At 43.8% G+C, this 19,573-nt stretch overlaps 1 long non-coding RNA gene across 1 annotated transcript; it reads left to right on the top strand.

Moving 5' to 3' along the window:
* Window positions 1-356: 356 nt before the first annotated feature.
* Window positions 357-12,808, top strand: LOC130600765 (uncharacterized). The gene is made up of 3 exons (XR_008972525.1): window positions 357-411; window positions 1,794-1,921; window positions 12,764-12,808. It is a non-coding gene; the product is annotated as an uncharacterized LOC130600765 (long non-coding RNA).
* The last annotated feature ends 6,765 nt before the right edge of the window (window positions 12,809-19,573 follow it).

The following is a 19,573-nucleotide window of genomic DNA, read 5'->3' as shown; positions in this document are numbered from 1 at the left end:
GGGCCGCTCAGCACGCTCGGCAATCGATTAGAGGACAAGTGCCGCCGCCGCCGCCGCCGTGTGCGCTCCGCGCCTCACGCGGACGGACACACGCGCGCACCGCCCCCTCAGGGCACCGCTGCCGCCATCCTCCGGGCACCGGGGCTACCCCCTGGACCCTGCCATGCCCGCTCCTGCTCCTGCTCCTCCTCCTCCCTTCCCTCAGCAGCGGCAGCCGCTGCCGCCGGGCTGGTGAAGTTGCCGGCGGAGTCATGATTCAGCACTTCTATTTTTAACCCCTCAGCGCGGCCCGGCGCTCTCACGCCGGCGTTGGCTTGGCGCCAATTACCCCTACGGTGGGGAGCCTCCCCGGGGCGGGGGGGAAGCTTTGAGAGCTGCCGTTATCTAATGAACATTCAAAGTAAATATGAGGTAATTTCTATTCTGTAAGTCTTACGCTTACAGAGAAAGCCCGGTTAAAATAAAAGCCTTTCCATGTATTTCCCCCTCCTGATAATTCAGTGCGGTGTGGAAAGGGGGAAAACCAGCATGTTCTCTTGAGGAAAACCCTGCTTTAACTCACGGCTGAGGCTGAAGTAACACCCCCCAGTGCGTCTTTGGTGCTGATGATGAATACAGAACAGGCCTTAGATCAAGTGCAACAGCATCATCCTTTCTGCTCATCCAGTTCCAACCCCTGCCACGGGCAGGGACACCTTACACTAGACCAGGTTGCTCCAAGCCCCTGTGTCCGACCTGGCCTTGAACACTGCCAGGGATGGGGCAGCTGCAGCTTCTCTGGGCACCCTGTGCCAGTGCCTCAGCACCCTCACAGGGAAGAACATCCTGTAGATGTGTTTGTCATGCATTATATACACAGGTGTTATTAACTTAAAATTCATAAACTTAAGCGCACAAACACTAGGAAGCATCTGAATTCAGGCTGTCCATAACACCCTTGAGCCTTTTCACACAGCAGAGCAGCCAACAGGAATAACAGGGAATTATCCCTTATTTTCACTGCCACAAAGTGAGTTTCAGGCACGTACTGACACACGTACCTTCATCACTTCATGCCTACATTCTTTGCGTATCCAGAGTCTGCAAAGTCCCTGTAATTTTTGCTCTCAAGCAAAATCTTAACTGCAGCCTTAACTCTCGCTTCAGCTATACGTGAGCACAATACTGTTGTTAGAGGAGTAAAGTAAAACCCAGGGTTTATTAGCTCAAACTCTTCAAATGACATTCTCCTTTGTAGTGGCAGAGCAGCCCTATCCTGAGAGAGGGAGACAAACTCTTTCAAAAATACATTAAATTACTCAGAAAGCCAAAAACACTCAAGTTAATAGACAGCTCTCTCCCCAGCACTACAAATTTTAGCCAATTAGTCATTACACCACATCTGTGAAGTGGGTTAACTCTTCTCATTTTGCATAGAAAGAAGGCAGAAAGGTTAGGGGACTGGCCCAAGGCAACAAAGAGCACTCAAAGCTGAGCCTAGAAAGCACACTTCTTGTTTCCCACACCTACGTCTCAACAACTAGACTTGGCTTGCCTACATCAGAAAATAGACTGGCATAACTATAGCTGTGTAATTATACCATAACAGTTTACGCCGGAATAACTCTCCTTACGGACATTCTCCTCCAGATGGAAAGTGACTTCCCAAAAGCTGTCCAAGTTCACTCAACAGCACACACTTCAGGTTTTGCCTTCCGCCTCCTCCCCCCCCCCCCCATTCTTCATATTGGGTGGTCAAAATTCCTAAGATGTGGGTCTCAGCAGCATTTTGAAGCCTTTGATCACTTTCACAGACCACTGAAAAGCAGGAGAAAATGCAAAAGATGTCATTGAAATGCTACAAGCCTTGTTGTCAAGATTTTTATGGTGCTTTTCATCAAAATGTTGAAAACTGAAAGCTTCCAGCTGGCTCTCCTTACAGGTAATAATTTAATAGCTAACAGCTTTCCTCACAAAGCTGCTGGAACCTGTTTGAGCCATGGAAGCTGATGGGAAACCCCAGACCCATGCTCTTCAGTAAATGCTTCTGATTTTTTTAATTCTGCTGCTCCATAAGCTTTCAAAACCCAAATGATGCTGTGAAAACAAGGAGTGACTAAAGGAAAAGTAAGGGACAGGGAATAAAGTGAAAGGGGTTGCCTTTAGAAATCAGCTTGTCAGCTCCAAGGGCTGCAGAGATGAGTGCATCTTCACTACAGCAGCACAAGGGTGAATCCATTGAAACCAATACAAAACTCAGCTTTGGGGCTGCAGCAAGAGCTCCACAGTGGTTTATGTCAACCACACACCTGCCCCTAGATGATTCTCAGCAAAGCAACTGTGATGATCTTGAGGACCAAGTGTTGGCTTGGGATCAAGAGACCATCAGGGTCCTCCATGTAATTTCAGCCAAGTCATTATTTCTCTGCATTTCAATTCTCCATTTCTAAAATGTGGTAAATAATGCAATGAGACTTTTTCTTCTGCTGAGCAATGCTTCAAGAACAACTATCAGCTTTGCCATGGACTTCTGCCACATTAGAAGTCACTTCAGCATAGTTCCAAAAGAGAAGCTTTTGGAGCTGCTGTGAGCCTGGTGGGCAGCCCCTTTTCCTCCTATTTTCATCAACAAGACATAAGAAACATTTGCACAGCTCTGCCTACTCTGGGACACAAGGCCAGCTACCTTGGAAATTACAAGTGATGCCAACAGTCACCTACTCAAGACCCGTATGTCCCTCCAGGTATTTGCTTAGTCCCCTTGCACCTCAGTTCTACCCTTGCGTGCTGGAGATAATAGAGCTGTCCTGTCTCACAAGGACCCTGGGAGGGGAACTCAGTTCCTCATTGTTTGTCAGTAACATGATTCGATAGGTTAGTGATGGGCTCAGCCTCTTTTCAGCAAATCATTTAAAAGTTTTAACCCCTATATATGCATGTGTGTGAGAATTATTATTCAAAACAACCATAATGCAGATGTGTAAATTCTGGTTTAAATGATATTTTTCTCCTTTTTTAAATACTTGTATAAGGTAAGGTATTCTAGGAGTTCACTCCTGAAAAGCTTGTATTACGTACTCACATAAATAGTAGCTCCTCACAGCATAAGCTCCAGATCTATTTATACTTAGCAAATTCAAAAAGGCATATCTTAACACACACTGTCCCTTGGACAGCTATGAACACCACAGAGCAGCAGACCCCTGCATCTGCTTTCTTGCCTTTAGACTGAACCCTCTCTTTTCTACCCGCAGAAGGAGGCAAACTGGATCAAATCCCAATACACTCTGAAGAGGACAAAAGCAGACCTTTGTTCACTTAACTGTGCATTGGACAATCTAAAAAGCATATAAGCACTAATCTGTTCATTATTCCATCTCCTCCTCTTTGCTACAATAAAGGACTGTTTTATGCTTATATGCATCCATAAAGAGACCCATAAAGAAAATAATGAACATCCTTGAATATCTTCAGAGCATACTTTATTCATTTTAACAGGGACACAACATACTGTATCCCTTGTATTTCACTGAGATAAAAGCCTATAGATTAATTCCTATTAAAACAGTTGGTATTTTCAGGACATGCAGATGTAATTTATGGAGAGGCACAATACTCATAATAGCTCAAAGGCCACAGAAACTGTAGATCTGTGTCTGTTACTGTAGTTGTACAGGCATTCATTGTACAGAGAGCAGTTGAAAAGGCAGAGTATGTAATCTGAATACTAAATTTGTGAATAGTTTCTCACTTGGGCTGGTTAGGCTTTTCAAGAGCAGCGGATGCTTTGTAGGGGACTCTGTAAAACATTCTGCTAATCTATCACATGGTTTGCTGTATTCTCTTATCTTTACTGGTAGAGCTTCATTCATCAAAATATTTGATTCTTAAAAGGGCACCAGCTCCTGCTCTGTACGCTCCACCTGAATTCAGTGTGCTCTGTGTGAGACGCTTCACAACAAATACTTCTTCCTTATTCTGTGGCGAACTTCGTGTGTATGTAACCCAGAAGTATACAAGAAACAAAGATCCTTTCCTTTACCCCCATGTATTCCAATTGCTATATCCAAGTTACTTGGAAAATAGTATTATATTTCCTGTTTTATTATCAACAGTAAAAGCGTACAGGTTTTATCTTCTATTATGGAGATATAAATGTATATGGATATAGCATTTATGAGGAAGGGCAATTCTGAAGTGTTCTAACAAAATTTAACTATGACACAAGCTACTAACAGAGAAGCCTTGAGCCTGGGATCATTTTTATTCTTTGCTTGTACAGCACCTAGCACAATGAGGATTTATGTGTGACCTAGCTTCCTGCTTAGTACTTCAACAAAAATGAGAATTAACTCTTGCTTTGCTTATGTCTGAAAATCACAAATACCAACAGAATTACATACAACCAATACCAAACAGAGGACAACAGAGTATTATGAAGTTCATGAAGCAGCTGATGAAAAAGTGTGCTGGATCTATTTAAATTGCTAGAGCTGCTAGAGGCATTTAGGCAGATAGGCAGTTGTTTATTTTATTTAGTAAAATTAGAGGTGTCAGTTATGTTGAATATTGCAAAGTACCACTGAACATCTGAATATTTGGTGGGAGTGGAATTCTTCCATTTCCCTATGCAGGGATAACATGATGATTGAATCTTAAAATGTCAAAAGCTGCCATTTGGGTTTGAAGGGGCTTCTACCATACTGAAGTCTTCTACCAAATTGGGCTGCAAACATCGTGGGAGCAGGTCTTGTAAGGCTTTTGACACTTCCCTTCTGGGTTCAACCTGATACACTACAGCTATATTCAGAGTCTTCATCCTGGGTGAAATATAGAATAGATAAGGCCACCCTATACATTTATTTCTGAGCTTGCAAAGAGTTCTCACTACTGCTTTCTGAAGCTTGGCAATTAACTGAGGAATAAGGACATTTTCTATTTGAATCCAACCTACCTGTAAGTGCACAGCATGAGCCTGTGGCTCCCTGGAGGCTAGGGGCCACAGAGGTGACCCAGGCTAGCATGGCAGGAACCTCGCCACCTAGGTGAGGTTCCCACAACCCCCAGGAAGGGAGTAGGGCAGGCCAGAGATGAGAGCCAGGTCTCACCAAGAACCCTGACACTCATGCAAGTCTGCAGCAATGAGGCAGGTTGGATGCCAAGCCAATAAGTCAATCTACAGGTCAGAATCAGCAAGGTCCATGGCTAGAAAGAGGCACAATTTCTGCCAAGCAGAAGACCAGCATGTCCCAAAGCTAGAGCCATCATAGGGCTGATCTTAAATGGGCTACTTGGCCAATGGTGGGAGTGTGTGTGCAGGCCCTAGCTGAGGCTGATCAGGGTCGTTAAGGTCTTTTGGTGCTTTCAGGGTCCTTGCACTGCTAAACCATCTTCAACTCTGAATAACTATGGATAGGAGTTTTCAAACAAGGAAACAGACAGCTGACCTTAACATGAAATTAGATTGTCTAACTGACTCCCTTGCTCAGCAGGAACTGTTAGGCATCCCACTTCTCCTTTGCAGAAGAGTGATGCTTTGCACAAGGGGAGTAACTGGCTTGTTTTAAACTCACATCTTGCCTTACCTTTCAGGAGCGTACATATCTCCCTGGAAGTTAAAAAGGCTGTTTTCCCTGATTCTATCTGACTGGTTGTATGATTTCTCTCAGGTTACCAGGGCCTTTTTTCAAAACACCTGAAGGATGTTCTGTTTCTTCATTACACTCCTCACTTACCATGTGTCCAAAACCACCATCACCCCTGTTCAGCGTGCATAGCTACAAACTGTGAACATGGACTTACTGATGTGTACTTTACCCTCTTTAGCCCTTGTTCCTCTTCCTTCACTGCTTTTCCAGCATCATGCTAGTGCTTAGAGGGAGCTAGGAAAAACCTGTGGTGCTGGGTTGAAAACTAGTTGAAGTGGTTGTCAGAGACTAAATAGGTGATGAATCTTTCAGGCTGACAGCTCCTGCAGGCATGTGGCTCTGCAAAAAAACCTGATCCAGAAGACAGGCCCAGCTGTCCCAAGCCAGGGGAGTAGGGCAGGGATTAGTTAGTCCCCTCTGTGCTACCCAGCATAATGCATGGACTCAGAGTGAGCAGTTCACTGGACAGTACCACACCTACAGTGAGAAACTGCCATTCAAACCAGTCTTTTGATCATTGCAGAAATGGTATAACATCAGAGTCTCATGATTAATGAAGTCAGAACATAAAAGCGCCTGAGAAAACAAAAACGCCTGGCCCTCTCTGTCCAGAAGTGGCACAGCTGAACCAAAGGCTGACAATGTCATCTCAGAGGTGAGGGACAGCCTAGGGACTAAGCCTAAATCTGTATTGTGGATGACTCACTTTCAATGCCTTGCTTTGGAAAAGGATACTCATTTCCCCCGCCATTTACACGGGGTACTCTGCTACAGGCATCTAGTTCAGCTTCCTATTCCTTGGCTGTTTCTGGAGTCCATGGAAAAGACTGATGCTTCCCAATTGCAATTCCAAGCACCAAAATTAAATTTCCGCTGGTAGTCACTCTCCAGAAGAGCATTCCTTTCTACAGTGACTACACAGGGAGGCTGGAGAAATCAGTTGGCTAAAAGAGTTACTTACAGGGGATGAATATCCCTGTTCATACTTCTGTTCTTCACATAGACAATAAAGCTGATAGTATTTCTTCTCTGACAAATGTTTTAAAAGAGAGGAACACTTCAACAGGAGGTGCAGGGACTTGGATACAGCTGTGATGGAGGCCCTGTGACTGTGCAGGAGAGAGAAATTTAAAGAATAGGGGGGCTCTATGCCTCTTTTGTGCCCATAAGCGAAGTGTCACCATACAAGTGTCCTGGAGTTTGATTATATAAATACAGTCACCTTAAATTAACTGGCTACATAATCAGTTTTGAAGTGGAGCCAGGTTAACTTTGATTAACCACAAGCAACAATTTAGATCATAAAAATAAAACATTAGCATCTTGTTACGCTCTTCTCAGTTTTACATGAAACAGTATTTGACCACAGCCTTTTAAAGCTGGATGTTAATTTTTATTGCAAAGCATTCCTCTGTCTTGCTCCAGCAGCAGAGCTGATGGAGTGCTCCACAGCTTTTTTTTTAGGAGACAGATTTGGTTAGTGGCAGAGAATTTCTTCATTTTCAAAGTTTTATTTATTATTCTTATTTTACTCCAGGAAAGGAATAACATTTCTCTACATCCAGACATTACCCACACATAACTGTGCAAGCAAAGAAAGCATAACTTCATTCTTGTGGTTTGAAAATGCCTCCTTTTTCCTGTTTGTTTATTTTTAAGAGGGCGGTGTTTCTATTTTTCAGTTCTCCTTTGGGAATTTAAATCAATGAAGACATCATTTGGTCTCTGTATTAAAAGACAATCTTGTACTCCCAGCTATGCCAATATACTCTCATTTTTTTCTGAGGTCTGGAAGAACAAATGTTACTCTCTGTTTATTAGCAACACGAGGGATTCTTCTAATTAAGATTTTAGGTGGTGGAATGATGGCTAAAGAAGATGTCATTTTATCAGGTATCTTTTCTTCACTGCACAAGCCTGAGCTTATACAACTGATATGACTAGAAATTCTCCTACTGACTTCAGCTGAAAAGGCCCCATCTAAGACGTACAAAAGTAAAAATAAAGATTCCAATTTTACAGCATTATGAATGTGGACACAAATAGAAAAACCTTTGCAGATATTTTCTTCATCCTTTAATTAAAAATTCTTCTGCAAATTGCTTTTGCTGGTTTATTGTGTCTGTACACCGTTAAAGGGTGTTCTTCTCATCACAAAACTTTCCTCATGCAAATGTTTCGTATGAAGCCCTACAGAAGTACCAGGTCTCAGCTTACTCATTGCATTAGAAAGGCAAACATTTTTTTTGTAGTGGCTTGCTGCCTGTTTGGCTTTGTCGGGATGGGTTTTAATTCAACAAGGGTATAATTTTACATTTGGCTCTGTAGTTAAAAATAGCTGTTGAAAACGATCCTTAAAATGTGAAGATGTTTTCCATGGAAATTGTGTCCAAAGTAGCTATAGGTCTTTTGCATTGACTTGATCTTTTAAGTGATTTCTACACTATATTGAGTTGTCTTCATTGACTGACAACAAAACCATGACCCTCAGCGAGGTTATCGTAGATAGCTCATGCAAGACTTTTGCACATTTGCACATATGAGCCTTTAAAAATAAAGTGTCTAGCTGCCTGTAGATGGTGGCTTCTTCTTTTGTAAGACAAAAAGGCTCTGTTGAAAACTGTCACTTAGTTGTCCTTACTCTAAAATCAGAGTTACTGAAAGAGGAGAAACCAAGATGACGACTTCTCTAAGAATTACCGTCTGTGGCTGCTCAGACAGAGCTATGAAGAAACCAAAATGCCAAACTGTGGGGCTGACCTCATATTTCTCCACGGGAATGCTTTTTTTCCACTGCCTCCTTTAAGAGATAGTTTCTTACTTTAGATAAGGGAAACTCCATCAGCTGCTTCATAGAGCAAAACTGACACCCACTGGCCACCCCCAGTACTTGAAACGTTTTGAGCTATCGAGCAATCCTGCTTCAGAGCAGAGCAGGAGAAAACGAGAAGTGGATCAACCTTCTAGCCCATCTCAGCCCTTCTTCCTTACAGCTCATGACCGCAGCTTTGTCAGTGGTAGCCCCAAAAGCCCACTGCCATGAAGTGGGATGATGCATGATGTAACACACAAGCTCCCTTTCACTCCTAGGGAATCAGTTGTATAAACTCCTTTTACATGGCAAGTGACAGTGCTCCTACCCCTTTCTGTAGGAAGATGGACCAGCTTTACTGACCCATTTTTTCCCTGAAATTCAAGAAGACATTTCATTTGCTCAGTCTCAGGCTTGCTGTGCCCACGGTCCACCACACTTCCCTGCAACAGCTATTTGCAAGCAGCCATCCATGTGCTGGTTGCCACTCAGCCACACTTAACTCAATTCTGCTCCAGTGGCGGTCTGTCTCCTCTGTATCCCAAATTTCTCTGTGGTATCCTTGTTCCTTTTCACACTCACCTCCAATTGCTGGAGCTTTATTTAGGCTCCCAAAGATAATATTTCCTACTTTGCCTGTGTGTTGTATGAAGGAGTGTCCCTTTCTGCCGCCCTGTCACAGCACAGGCCAGAATTAAACTGGCATTTATACATTTATTTTTCAATCTCACTGCATGCTCGTATCTGATTTGCTATCCACTTAGGCACTTCCAACATGATTGCCTTGTAAGTAGCTCCTACCGACCGAGTATCTTTGGTTTGGATTATATTTATCTCCTCATGGAGAACTTCAATCTTCCCTGGCATTCAATCTAATTCCTTAGCTTCCTCCACATATCATATATCATCATGTGCTACTCTGTGGTATTATTCCTTTCTCCAGTCTGGTCTTTGAAACTCTCCTCCACTCTCTTATGTGTTACTGATTTCAAATAGTACATTATATTCTACATGGAACATGTCACTGTGCTGAAGGGTACATTATTATATTTTATGTAACCAGTGTGCCCTTTTACACCTGTGTGATCAGTTTGCACTTCAGCTATTTGAAACATCCCAGTAGTACATTATTCAAAATTTAAAGCATGGTATCTCTAAAGCACTGTCCTGTTTCTTATCGCAGTTTCCAGACAGTATAGAGTAACTTCTGTTGTTAAACAGGGAAGAACGTTTCCTAACAGTGAACGGCTTCATCCATGCACATTCTCCTTGCCTATGCTACTGCCTAAGCTGGCTCAGCCTTAAAGGAAAAAGGAAACCACGGTAAACTGGGCTCTCCCTGTCCGAACACTCGTACATTCAGGTTGTCTCACAAGAGTTTTCAAGAACAGGCAAGCTAATCTAGTAGTTTAAATAATTATTTTTTTGAGACCCCTCACAGAAATGAATAATCTGACTTCACTGTAGATGCCCCTTCCCTGGAGACATTCAAGTCCAGGCTGGATGTGGTTCTGGGCAAACCTGATCTAGTTGAAAAAGTTCCTGCTTATTGCAGGGGGTGTGGACTAGATGACTTTTGGGGGTCTCTTCCAACCCAAATCATCCTATACTTTTATGATATACAGTCCTCCTTTTATTTAACTTCTCCATGTGAGCAAAACATCATCATGCATTGCTTTAGCAGAACTTGATGAAGTTACAAGATTATTTGATGATGTTTAATAGCTGGTTAATTCATGAGTTGAAGGCCACATGAGAGAGCAGCCTCCTTCTTCCATCTCACTTTCGTTTCTAGTCTTGACTGAATTACAGTCGCTCCCAAACTACAATGTGCAGTCTCATGGCCAGAGGATGAGGTGGTTATGTGGAGAATATGAAGCCCACGCATCTGCAGATGTCACCATTTCCCAGATGCAGTGGCTAATGGTAGGACGGAGGGGACGCACTTTGGCCTTACTGAGGGATGACCACTCCCTGAGCTTCCTCTTCAGCAAGGGGTCACTCTCAACGCTGAACTGAAGCAGCAGATACGTCTCCCCTGCTTTCCTTGTGCAGTGATAGCACTACTGAAATAATCCTAAACTGCTATATACATGCATTTATTGATTTTCCTTGCTTAAAGCTTAGCCATGATTTCAGGCATGTAAAAATCCATTACATCAGAAGGATTTGTCAGTGAAATGCATTTTATGTTAAAAAGGGAGGGGAAAGAAGAGGTTCAACAAAGAGTCCTGGGATTTTCAGGCTATGCCTTAGATAATCATGGGAATGTGAGAATATGGGTAAGTTTCCACCGCAGTTCATGTCCACAGAAATGATGTGCTTTCTCTGCTGACTTCGGTTTGAATATTCTTTTCCTTATTCAGATTAGATTTGCCTCTACACAGTGGTATTCCTGGGGGAGAAAATTGCTTATACAGATGTTGTTTAATTTTCAAATTTCATTTTTCAAAGCAATTGCTGATAAAGGACCCACCCCATCACCCTCCTGAGTATTTGCTTATTCAAGGTCTGCAAAGAAGGATAATTTGCTCCAGTTCTCAGCATGGTGGCACAAGAAGAGGCTGCATGTTTGCAGAGGCACAAGACTCATTTTGATCATCCAATTTCATGGACATGTTTGAACACAGCATCCCTGTTCTCTTCTATGCTGTCAGGTCATCGTCCTGAAAGACCCGTCCTGTTCGGATGCGAGTTAAAGCAGGGTGTCTCTGCTTTGCAAGACCACATTAAGGATATGGTGCTTATGTACAACCCTGATCTTATTAATGATTGACTGTTTCAAACCAGACATCACATCCACCCTACTGCATCCTGGTGAGACCTCTTCACTGTGCCGGTATCTTAGTACTCGTGTTCCCATCTTCTTTCTATTTAAATAAGGAGGTTGAATTAAATGAGATCCAGAGGTGCTCCTTCCAATCTAAATTACTCCACAGACACATATTAATAGTAACACTACTTAATATTTTCTGAAAGAGTCTCCCATGACCATCACAGAACACAAAGGTTCAAAGATGTTATAATCCACATATGCAAGAAGCAAGGACAGAGAAAGGGCAACATATGGTGCAGAAAAAGAGTTGGTTTCTAGTGATCTAATAATTTTTTGCAGTATCATGGGTATCAGGGTAAGGCTTCAAGGGAAATTGTGTACTCATCCCAATCTTTTGCCCTTCATGCATATTTAAAATCCACAGCCACTTTCCAGCCTTTTAATGATTCTTCTGGTTTGGGTTTTTATTTTCATATTGTTTTAAAGTTACTTGAAAAATAAATACACTGATCAAAGGGCTTTCTGGAATTGTAGCTTGCTTTCTACCCTTTCATACATAATGGAAATACAGAGATGAAGGCATAGTAAAGCGTGTGGCTGTACTGTTTATTGCTTTCCTCTGGGGCGCCATTTATCTTACAACTACTACAGTTTGCTTTGGGAAACGTGTCTGATCGTAACACTTGCAAATGCACATTTCCAAAGCTGGCTCTGATAATTTATGCACTCACACTTCCATATCACACATTCTTTTTAAAGCTTCCCTTTCCACAATGTTGTTTCCCATTTTCACTAAAACAAAGGAGGGGGAATAAAGCCCACCTGTGATATACCTACATGGAAACCTACAAGATGAAGAACAGAATTTCCATCAGGTTGTTCTCTATATCACATTAGGCCTTTTGGGCCACAACCTACAGCATGCATACTAACACTGAAAAAATAGAAGAAAGAGAATTTAGGAGAAACTGAGGCACTTGCACAGGGTGCCCAGAGAAGCTGTGGCTGCCCCATCCCTGGCAGTGTTCAAGGCCAGGTTGGAGGGGGCTTGGAGCAACCTGCTCTAGTGGAAGGTGTCCACTGGAACTGGATGAGCTTCAAGGTCCCTTCCAACTCAAACCATTCCATGATTCCAAATTTGTCAAGATCATTATTTCAGAGTATGAAAACAGGAAAAAAAATAGCTATGCAAGTATATTTTACTTGAAGACTGTCCTTTACAATTTACCTCAGCAGATATCAGAATGTGCAATTTGATGGAAAGTTTTTCAACAAACCCCCAAATTGTTGGGCATTTTCTTCCCCTTACATTTTCATATCTGCCAGTCAACTTGAAAAATGTCCACCCTAAATTTAAATTTTCTGCTTTTGGAAACATAGTTCTGGATTTGGAGTCTTCCGTTTTCTCAGGCAAAAAAAAAAACAAAACCAACATGGTGAATGGAAATTATTTCACTACAATTTTATTTTAGTTAAAATTCAAATTTTCTGTTTTAAAAAAATTGATGAAGATTTTTGGCCTTCTGCAATCTTTATTCTCACTTTCAGTCCATAGCTGCTGGCATGGCAATGGACTGAAGAGAGGACAGAAACAATATCTCCAGCAAAAGCTATGTGAAAGGAAAACACAGGGAGAATAACAAAGGAATAATAGTATTTGCCTTATTCTAATCCAGTTTCCAACATCCACCGTATTTAACAAATGAAATCAAGGCCACAGTCGTTAATACCAGGGTGCTCCAGGTCATTTTTTCTCTGTGTATTTTAACCCACAACCAAATTGAGGTTCACATTGCCGAGCATGAGCAGTCCCTAAAAAACAGCCCTTACACAAAGACACTATAATATTTCTGGCCACTTTATGTTTGCCAGTAAGAAAACCTACCCCTACATATGCTTACTTGTGTTTGGGCACTGTAAGCCAATTTTGGCATGGCAAAGGCCATGTGATTGTATTTTGTCAAACATCAGCTACTTCTCAGCAAGTGAACCTTATGGAAAGCAGGGTCACAGGTGCCTCTCACAAAACCAGAATTAGGGAGAGTGTGGGCTCTTCTTCAGCCCAAAAACCTCCCCTGGCAAAAAGTTTTAGACCAAGCAAGCAAGAGGTAATGTAAAAAACAACCCCCAAAACTTTCCACTACACTTGAACTTTCTTTTTTTTCTCCTGTGGTAAAAGGCAGACGAGTTTGATGTTTATTACCAGTTTTTCCTATTGTCATTGCACAGAGTTAATGTAACTGCCATGCTATAGTAATACACATCTGCTCTTTGAAACGCACCGGTGAATGTCAGTTAGGTAGTATTTATGCTTCTCATGGCATCAGAGTAATTAACATCCCCTTCGTTTTAAGTATGTGATGAAACAATATATTAAAAGTCTCCGCAGAACATACCAGGAAGGGTTGAAACAGTAGGAAAAAAAAAAGTCATAAAGATCAGGGCTGCATTTCAGCACCTCACTTTAGGTATGGTAGTTTAAACGCAGGGCAAAATCCCACTAATGGGAGTTAAGCAAGAGGTGCCCAGGCTACATGCCAGCACAGAGGTGAGGATGGAGGAGCATCCTTTACTGAGGCTCTGGACTAGAGTCACCTGAGTTACTTGGATTCCCTTTTGTTCTCCGTTTGCCCATCCTAAAGCTTCTCTGATTTTATTCATACAGCGTTCAGTTTCATTAAATGTTTATGACCCTATTACATGGTACAGTTTTAGATTACTATAATAAAAGGGAGTTGATAAAACTTCATTATCTGTGGTGGCAGAGGAAGAATAAAACCTTACACTTTCAAGTTTGTCCACAACATTGTCTGCAGTAACCTCTTTAAAAACCAAAGCGTGCACACACACAAACTCCCCCTGAAAACCCGAATTCACTGTTACTGGAGTCAGTGTCACAAAGTCACTGTTGGAAGTTGGTACATCAAGCACATAAAGAAAACTTTACTAAAGCCATAATTTCTTTGCCACTGCATTTATTATTTTGGAGCAACACCTTTTTGTTCCCTGTGTTACTGGGGTGGGAAGTATACAATAGTTAAAGCACAGGAGCATCACCTCAGCAAAGGACAAAGCTATACTTGAGCTGGGGTGTGGAGCTCAGAAATTCCTGTGATCTTTTCCTTTAAAAAATAAATTGCTGGCACTTCAATCATTATCAGAAGGAAGAGAGTATTTGTTTCAAAGAGGCAGAACAAAGGCTTTAAAATTAAACTCTGCTCATCTCCAGCTTCTTAGTGAATGCAGGAATAAGAAAGATTTTAAGATCTGCAGAGGTGTTTTAATTCCTTTGTGTTATACAGGTAAAATCTCTTTTCCTCCCTCTTGCCAGGTGTGCCAGAAAAGATATTTGATAAAATCCAGTCCTCAGTTTTGAGTTTTATAAAAATCAAAGAAGAAAAGTTGTACTAACAGCCCTTCAAAATACTCCCCTCTCCCCTCCCATGGCATTTTAAAGAGTCTGATGTTGTTCAGAAGATGGACTTGGCTGCGCCGTGCAGTACTGATGCTTGATCACCTACTGTTCAACCAAAATAGAAGCTACCTGAGATGTACCACATGTTCCTGTGGTCTGGGGGAGCCCACAGTGGGGGTCTGAGATGCACAGCCCAAAATGCCTGCAAGGTTCTGGCTCTGACATTCCAGAGGGGGAATTCGAGCACTGTGGAACTGAAGAGGCACATCTAATGGCTGACACGGAGAAGGAAGGAATCTCGTGCTGTCAAGGTTTGGGAAGGGTTTCTGTGGGGCAAACCTGTTGTCCAGACTCCTGAAGAAGGTCTGCACAAGACTGGTCTGAAAGGTGTGTATTGCACACTGGCTGAAAACTGGTCTCAAAGGGTCCTTTGAAGGTAGAGGGCTGGGTAAGCCATCAGGGGCAACAGCCTGACTGCAAAGGGTTGAAAAAAAACAGGAGGTGGTGGCTTCCCCATCTGCCCTGCTCCAGCTACACCATCCCCTCATCACCCCCTCTGAGCCCCCATGTATTTCTTGTGCTTCCTTTATCTCTCACTCTTTCCACCCCAAAAAGTTCTCTTGCAAGGAAGAACCATCTCCATTTGAGAGCAGGGCAAGCTGTAGCCCATTTTGCCAGCTGTGGGTTCCAGATCTGTTGGTGGAGAGCAGATATACAGGGAAAAGGCAAGGAGATGTGAGAGATGGGGCAGGTGGTGGCACTGGACGGGAAATCTCAGGTTTTGTACCTGAGATAGGCAGAAGGAGGACAGAGCCCCTTCCTTACTCATGGCCCCATGGCCATTGTGCTGGCATTGCGTCTGCTTGGAGAGCCTCAGCCACATCTCTGCAATGTGCTGGGGGAATGATATGGCCTCTACCCAGTGCAGTTGTCCTTGATTTAATGCTGATTTAACTGCATTTAGACTAGCAGTGCTTTACATCACTGGGACTGAGGACAGCTGGTTCTCCCTTCACCCACCTGAAAATGCACCTGCAGTTTATGGTCATAGAATCATAGAATAGTTAGGGTTGGAAAGGACCTTAAGATCATCTAGTTCCAACCCCCCTGCCATGGGCAGGGACACCTCACACTAAACCATCTCACCCAAGGCTCTGTCCAACCTGGCCTTGAACACTGCCAGGGATGGAGCATTCACAGCTTCCCTGGGCAACCCTCTCCAGTGCCTCACCACCCTTACAGAAAAGAACTTCCTCCTTATATCCAATCTAAACTTCCCCTGTTTAAGTTTGAACCCGTTACCCCTTGTCCTATCACTGCAGTCCCTAATGAAGAGTCCCTCCCCAGCATCCCTATAGCCCCCCTTCAGATACTGGAAGGCTGCTATGAGGTCTCCACGCAGCCTTCTCTTCTCCAGGCTGAACAGCCCCAACTTTCTCAGCCTATCTTCACACGGGAGGTGCTCCAGTCCCCTGATCATCCTTGTGGCCCTTCTCTGGACTTGTTCCAACAGTTCCATGTCCTTTTTATGTTGAGGACACCAGAACTGCACACAATACTCCAGGTGAGGTCTCACAAGAGCAGAGTAGAGGGGCAGGATCACCTCCTTCAACCTGCTGGTCACGCTCCTTTTGATGCAGCCCAGGATACGGTTGGCTTTCTGGGCTGCGAGCGCACACTGAAGCCAGCTCATGTTAAGTTTCTCATCGACCAACACCCTCAAGTCCTTCTCCTCAGGGCTGCCCAGAATCTCTTCTCTGCCCAACCTGTAGCTGTGCCTGGGATTGCTCTGACCCAGGTGCAGGACCTTGCACTTGGCATGGTTAAACTTCATGAGGTTGGCATCAGCCCACTTCACAAGCGTGTCCAGGTCCCTCTGGATGGCATTCCTTCCCTCCAAGGTATCCAGGTCCTGCCACTCTGGTTTGGCATTTCAGCTGGAAGCACAAGGGCTAGAAAAAGCTCTCATTTTAAGTGCTCTTCACATAAGCAGAAATGTTGTGAGATTCGGCAGAATGAGGAGCTTCCCAGCTGTCCCTTTTTTTTTTTTGCAGATGCTAAGAGGGAAACCTGGAGCATTCCTGATTTTGAAATGCCTAATACTAATAACCAATTTCTTGCACACAGGATCATAAATGTGCAAAGCCTGGAGAGAGGATCATGTGGGCACTAGAGCCAACAGCTCTGTTTGATAGAACCAAAGCAGGTCCAGGCTTTGGCTCTCCTAGCTGACACACATATAGATGTCCCAGTGGAGCATCTGGTGCTAGAAATGCATCATGTCAGCAAACAAACTCTTCTTCCTATCTGTGAAAAAGATCAGGAGCTGGAAAGAGGAGGCTGGGTGTAGAAGAGAGATGTTTAAATGGCCTTTGAGTAAGAACTGTTGGAAGCAACCGTCTCATGGTTGCTTCTTGATGGTTGGAAGCAACTATCTCCTGTCTAACCTCAGGTATACTTCATACATAAAATGTCAGTTCAGTGTCTTGGATCGAAATTGCTCAACATGAAAGAGGCAGTTTCATACAGATGTCATTAGGATTCAGGGTTTCTGCCCACATGCAGGAGAGTGGAAAGCTGCTTTTAAGATGTTGGAGCAGCCCCACTTGATACCTTAGTTTGTGGGATGGATTATGCCTCCAAGGGTTTAACTCAGGTTTTAACTTAGTGTGGCTTGAGGCCGAGGGGGGTTCAACGAGTATCTGCCAAGGCTCCTCAAAGGTAAAAATGAAGTTGGTGCCTATTAGTCAGAAACCACCACAAAGCTGCGGAGCCAGAGGATGCTGAAGCCCTGGGTGTGCTATTTAACACCTGCCAGCTTTCAGCGCAACCGTATCCTATGATGCCGTTTCCACTTGCTTTTGTGGTTAGCAAAACCAAGCCCCAAATCTTCAGCAATTAACACTTTTTCTGTAAGGTTTCTGTTGAAAAGGAGCATTGTTGCTTGTCCAAATCTCAGTGAGGAAAACACAGGTTGAATGCTTGCACTGGATTATTTTATGGAGGCTTTGGTTTGAGGAAAGACAGACATAGCTCAGTGATGGGGAGAAAGGGATCAGGGAGATGAAATGACATAAGAAAAGAAGAATGCTGAGAGCACATTGTCTCCACAGAGTAAAAATCTTTCTAGATACTCAAAATTCCTGTGAAAATCCAAAGCCATAGGGATAAAGCAGCACCTTCTTCTTAGCTTCTCTTAAAATACCCTCCAGCTTGTGATCATTTAAAGCAGGTATTGGGGGGGTGGGGGGGATTAATTCACTAAAGCAGCCTCCTGCCTGAAGCCCTGCCTGCTCCATCCTGTTTTGGCTCCTGTAGCCCAGTTCATATGCAGGCAAGAAGCCCCATCCTTCAGCTTGTCCTTTCTGCAGCAGGATGGCTTAGAAATACATGGCATCGGTCTGCTCTTGAAGAATGGGGCAGAGCCGCCAGCAAGCTCTGGATGGAAAAAACCTCACAGACCTCAATTTGCTGCTCTGGCTCCTGCAAGGTCAGGGTGCAGGAGACTGGAAACAACTTGCTGGAGGGAAGGGGTCTCTTCACACCCCTGCCCAGGGCGTAGGGGAGCTGTCAACAAGCTGCTGCTGCGTATGTGGGTCCCTTCAGGCTCCTTTCCTTGTCCGTGCTCCAGAGCAATACAGACTATATGGGCATAAGCTCCTTAAAAATCTTTGGAAACAGAAACATTTTTAAACTGGCTGTCCCATGGGTATTCTTTAACAGGAGAAACTAGAGGAATCAGGCACTTTGGAGCAGAAGCAAATATTTATGTATGAGCTGCATTTATTAAATTCCCTTTCATGGTTGACCTCTTTTTTTTAATTTTTATTTTAAGGGGTTAAATAGCTTAGAAACAAACCCTCTTGGGATGAGCATTTCAGGCTGCTCTAGACCAGGCGTCCCCAGTAATCCTGCTGTTAACTGCAAACACAGCTCCTTGCAGACTTGTTCCCCACAAAACACCTCAAACTTCCTTAGTGGGAAGCCCTGGCTTTGCCTTGCTGTTAAATCAACAGAATAAAATGGGGGGAGAGACAACATTAGAGGCCACAAAGATGCTCCGAGGGCTGAAGCACCTCTGCTATAGAAACAGGCTGAGAGAGCTGGGCTTGTTCAGCCTGGAGACAAGGAGGTGAGGCGCTGGCACAGGGTGCCCAGAGAAGCTGTGGCTGCCCCATCCCTGGCAGTGTTCAAGGCCAGGTTGGACACAGGGGCTTGGAGCAACCTGCTCTAGTGGAAGGTGTCCCTGCACATGGCAGGGGGGTGGAACTGGATGAGCTTTAAGGTCCCTTCCAACCCAAAGGATTGATTCTGTGACAGCAAGCCGCAGTGTTAGCCCTGGAGCTGCAGGGCCATTCAGGAATGGCATGCCCATCCTTGGTTGTTAGCAGGCAGCAGAGGTGGGAAGGGAGAGAATGAGTAACAACATCAGCAAAGGAATATCTATGCACAGCACTCAGAGCAGCTGAGTCTGTCCTGTTCTCCTCTCCAAAAATGGGAGGGCTTGGACAAGACACCCACATGATCGAGAAGAAGTGGAAGTAAATAAAACACATCAGTTAAGCAAAATCCCACACACAAGCTCATGTATGTGTAGGGTTTTCAAGGACTGGCATGTTGGAAGTGATGCAAAGGTCTAAAGTTAATCTCCAGTGTGACTGTGCTGCCTTCTCCACGGCTGCTGTGGGACACGCTGGTGCTGCAGGTCAATGGCTGCATGGCTGATATTCATATATTGTCAGTGTGAACAGTAATATATATTTACATAAGGCCTTCGTGCTGGAATGAACTATTGGCATAAAGAAACTAAAGCATTGGATGAGATCAGTGATGGACAGATTCAGATACTTTAAGCCTGCTTTGACTCCCAAGCACAACTGGTAATCTCCAAGGTATTCTGATGGTGGTATCTGAGCTTCATCAGCTGCACCTGACTGACCCAG

This window comes from Pezoporus wallicus, unplaced genomic scaffold (assembly GCF_028554395.1).
Source record: "Pezoporus wallicus isolate ANWC-B61680 ecotype Strahan unplaced genomic scaffold, APGP_CSIRO_Pwel_v1 contig_6566, whole genome shotgun sequence".
Lineage (NCBI taxonomy): Eukaryota > Metazoa > Chordata > Aves > Psittaciformes > Psittacidae > Pezoporus > Pezoporus wallicus.
This window is presented reverse-complemented; position numbering and strand designations above follow the sequence as displayed.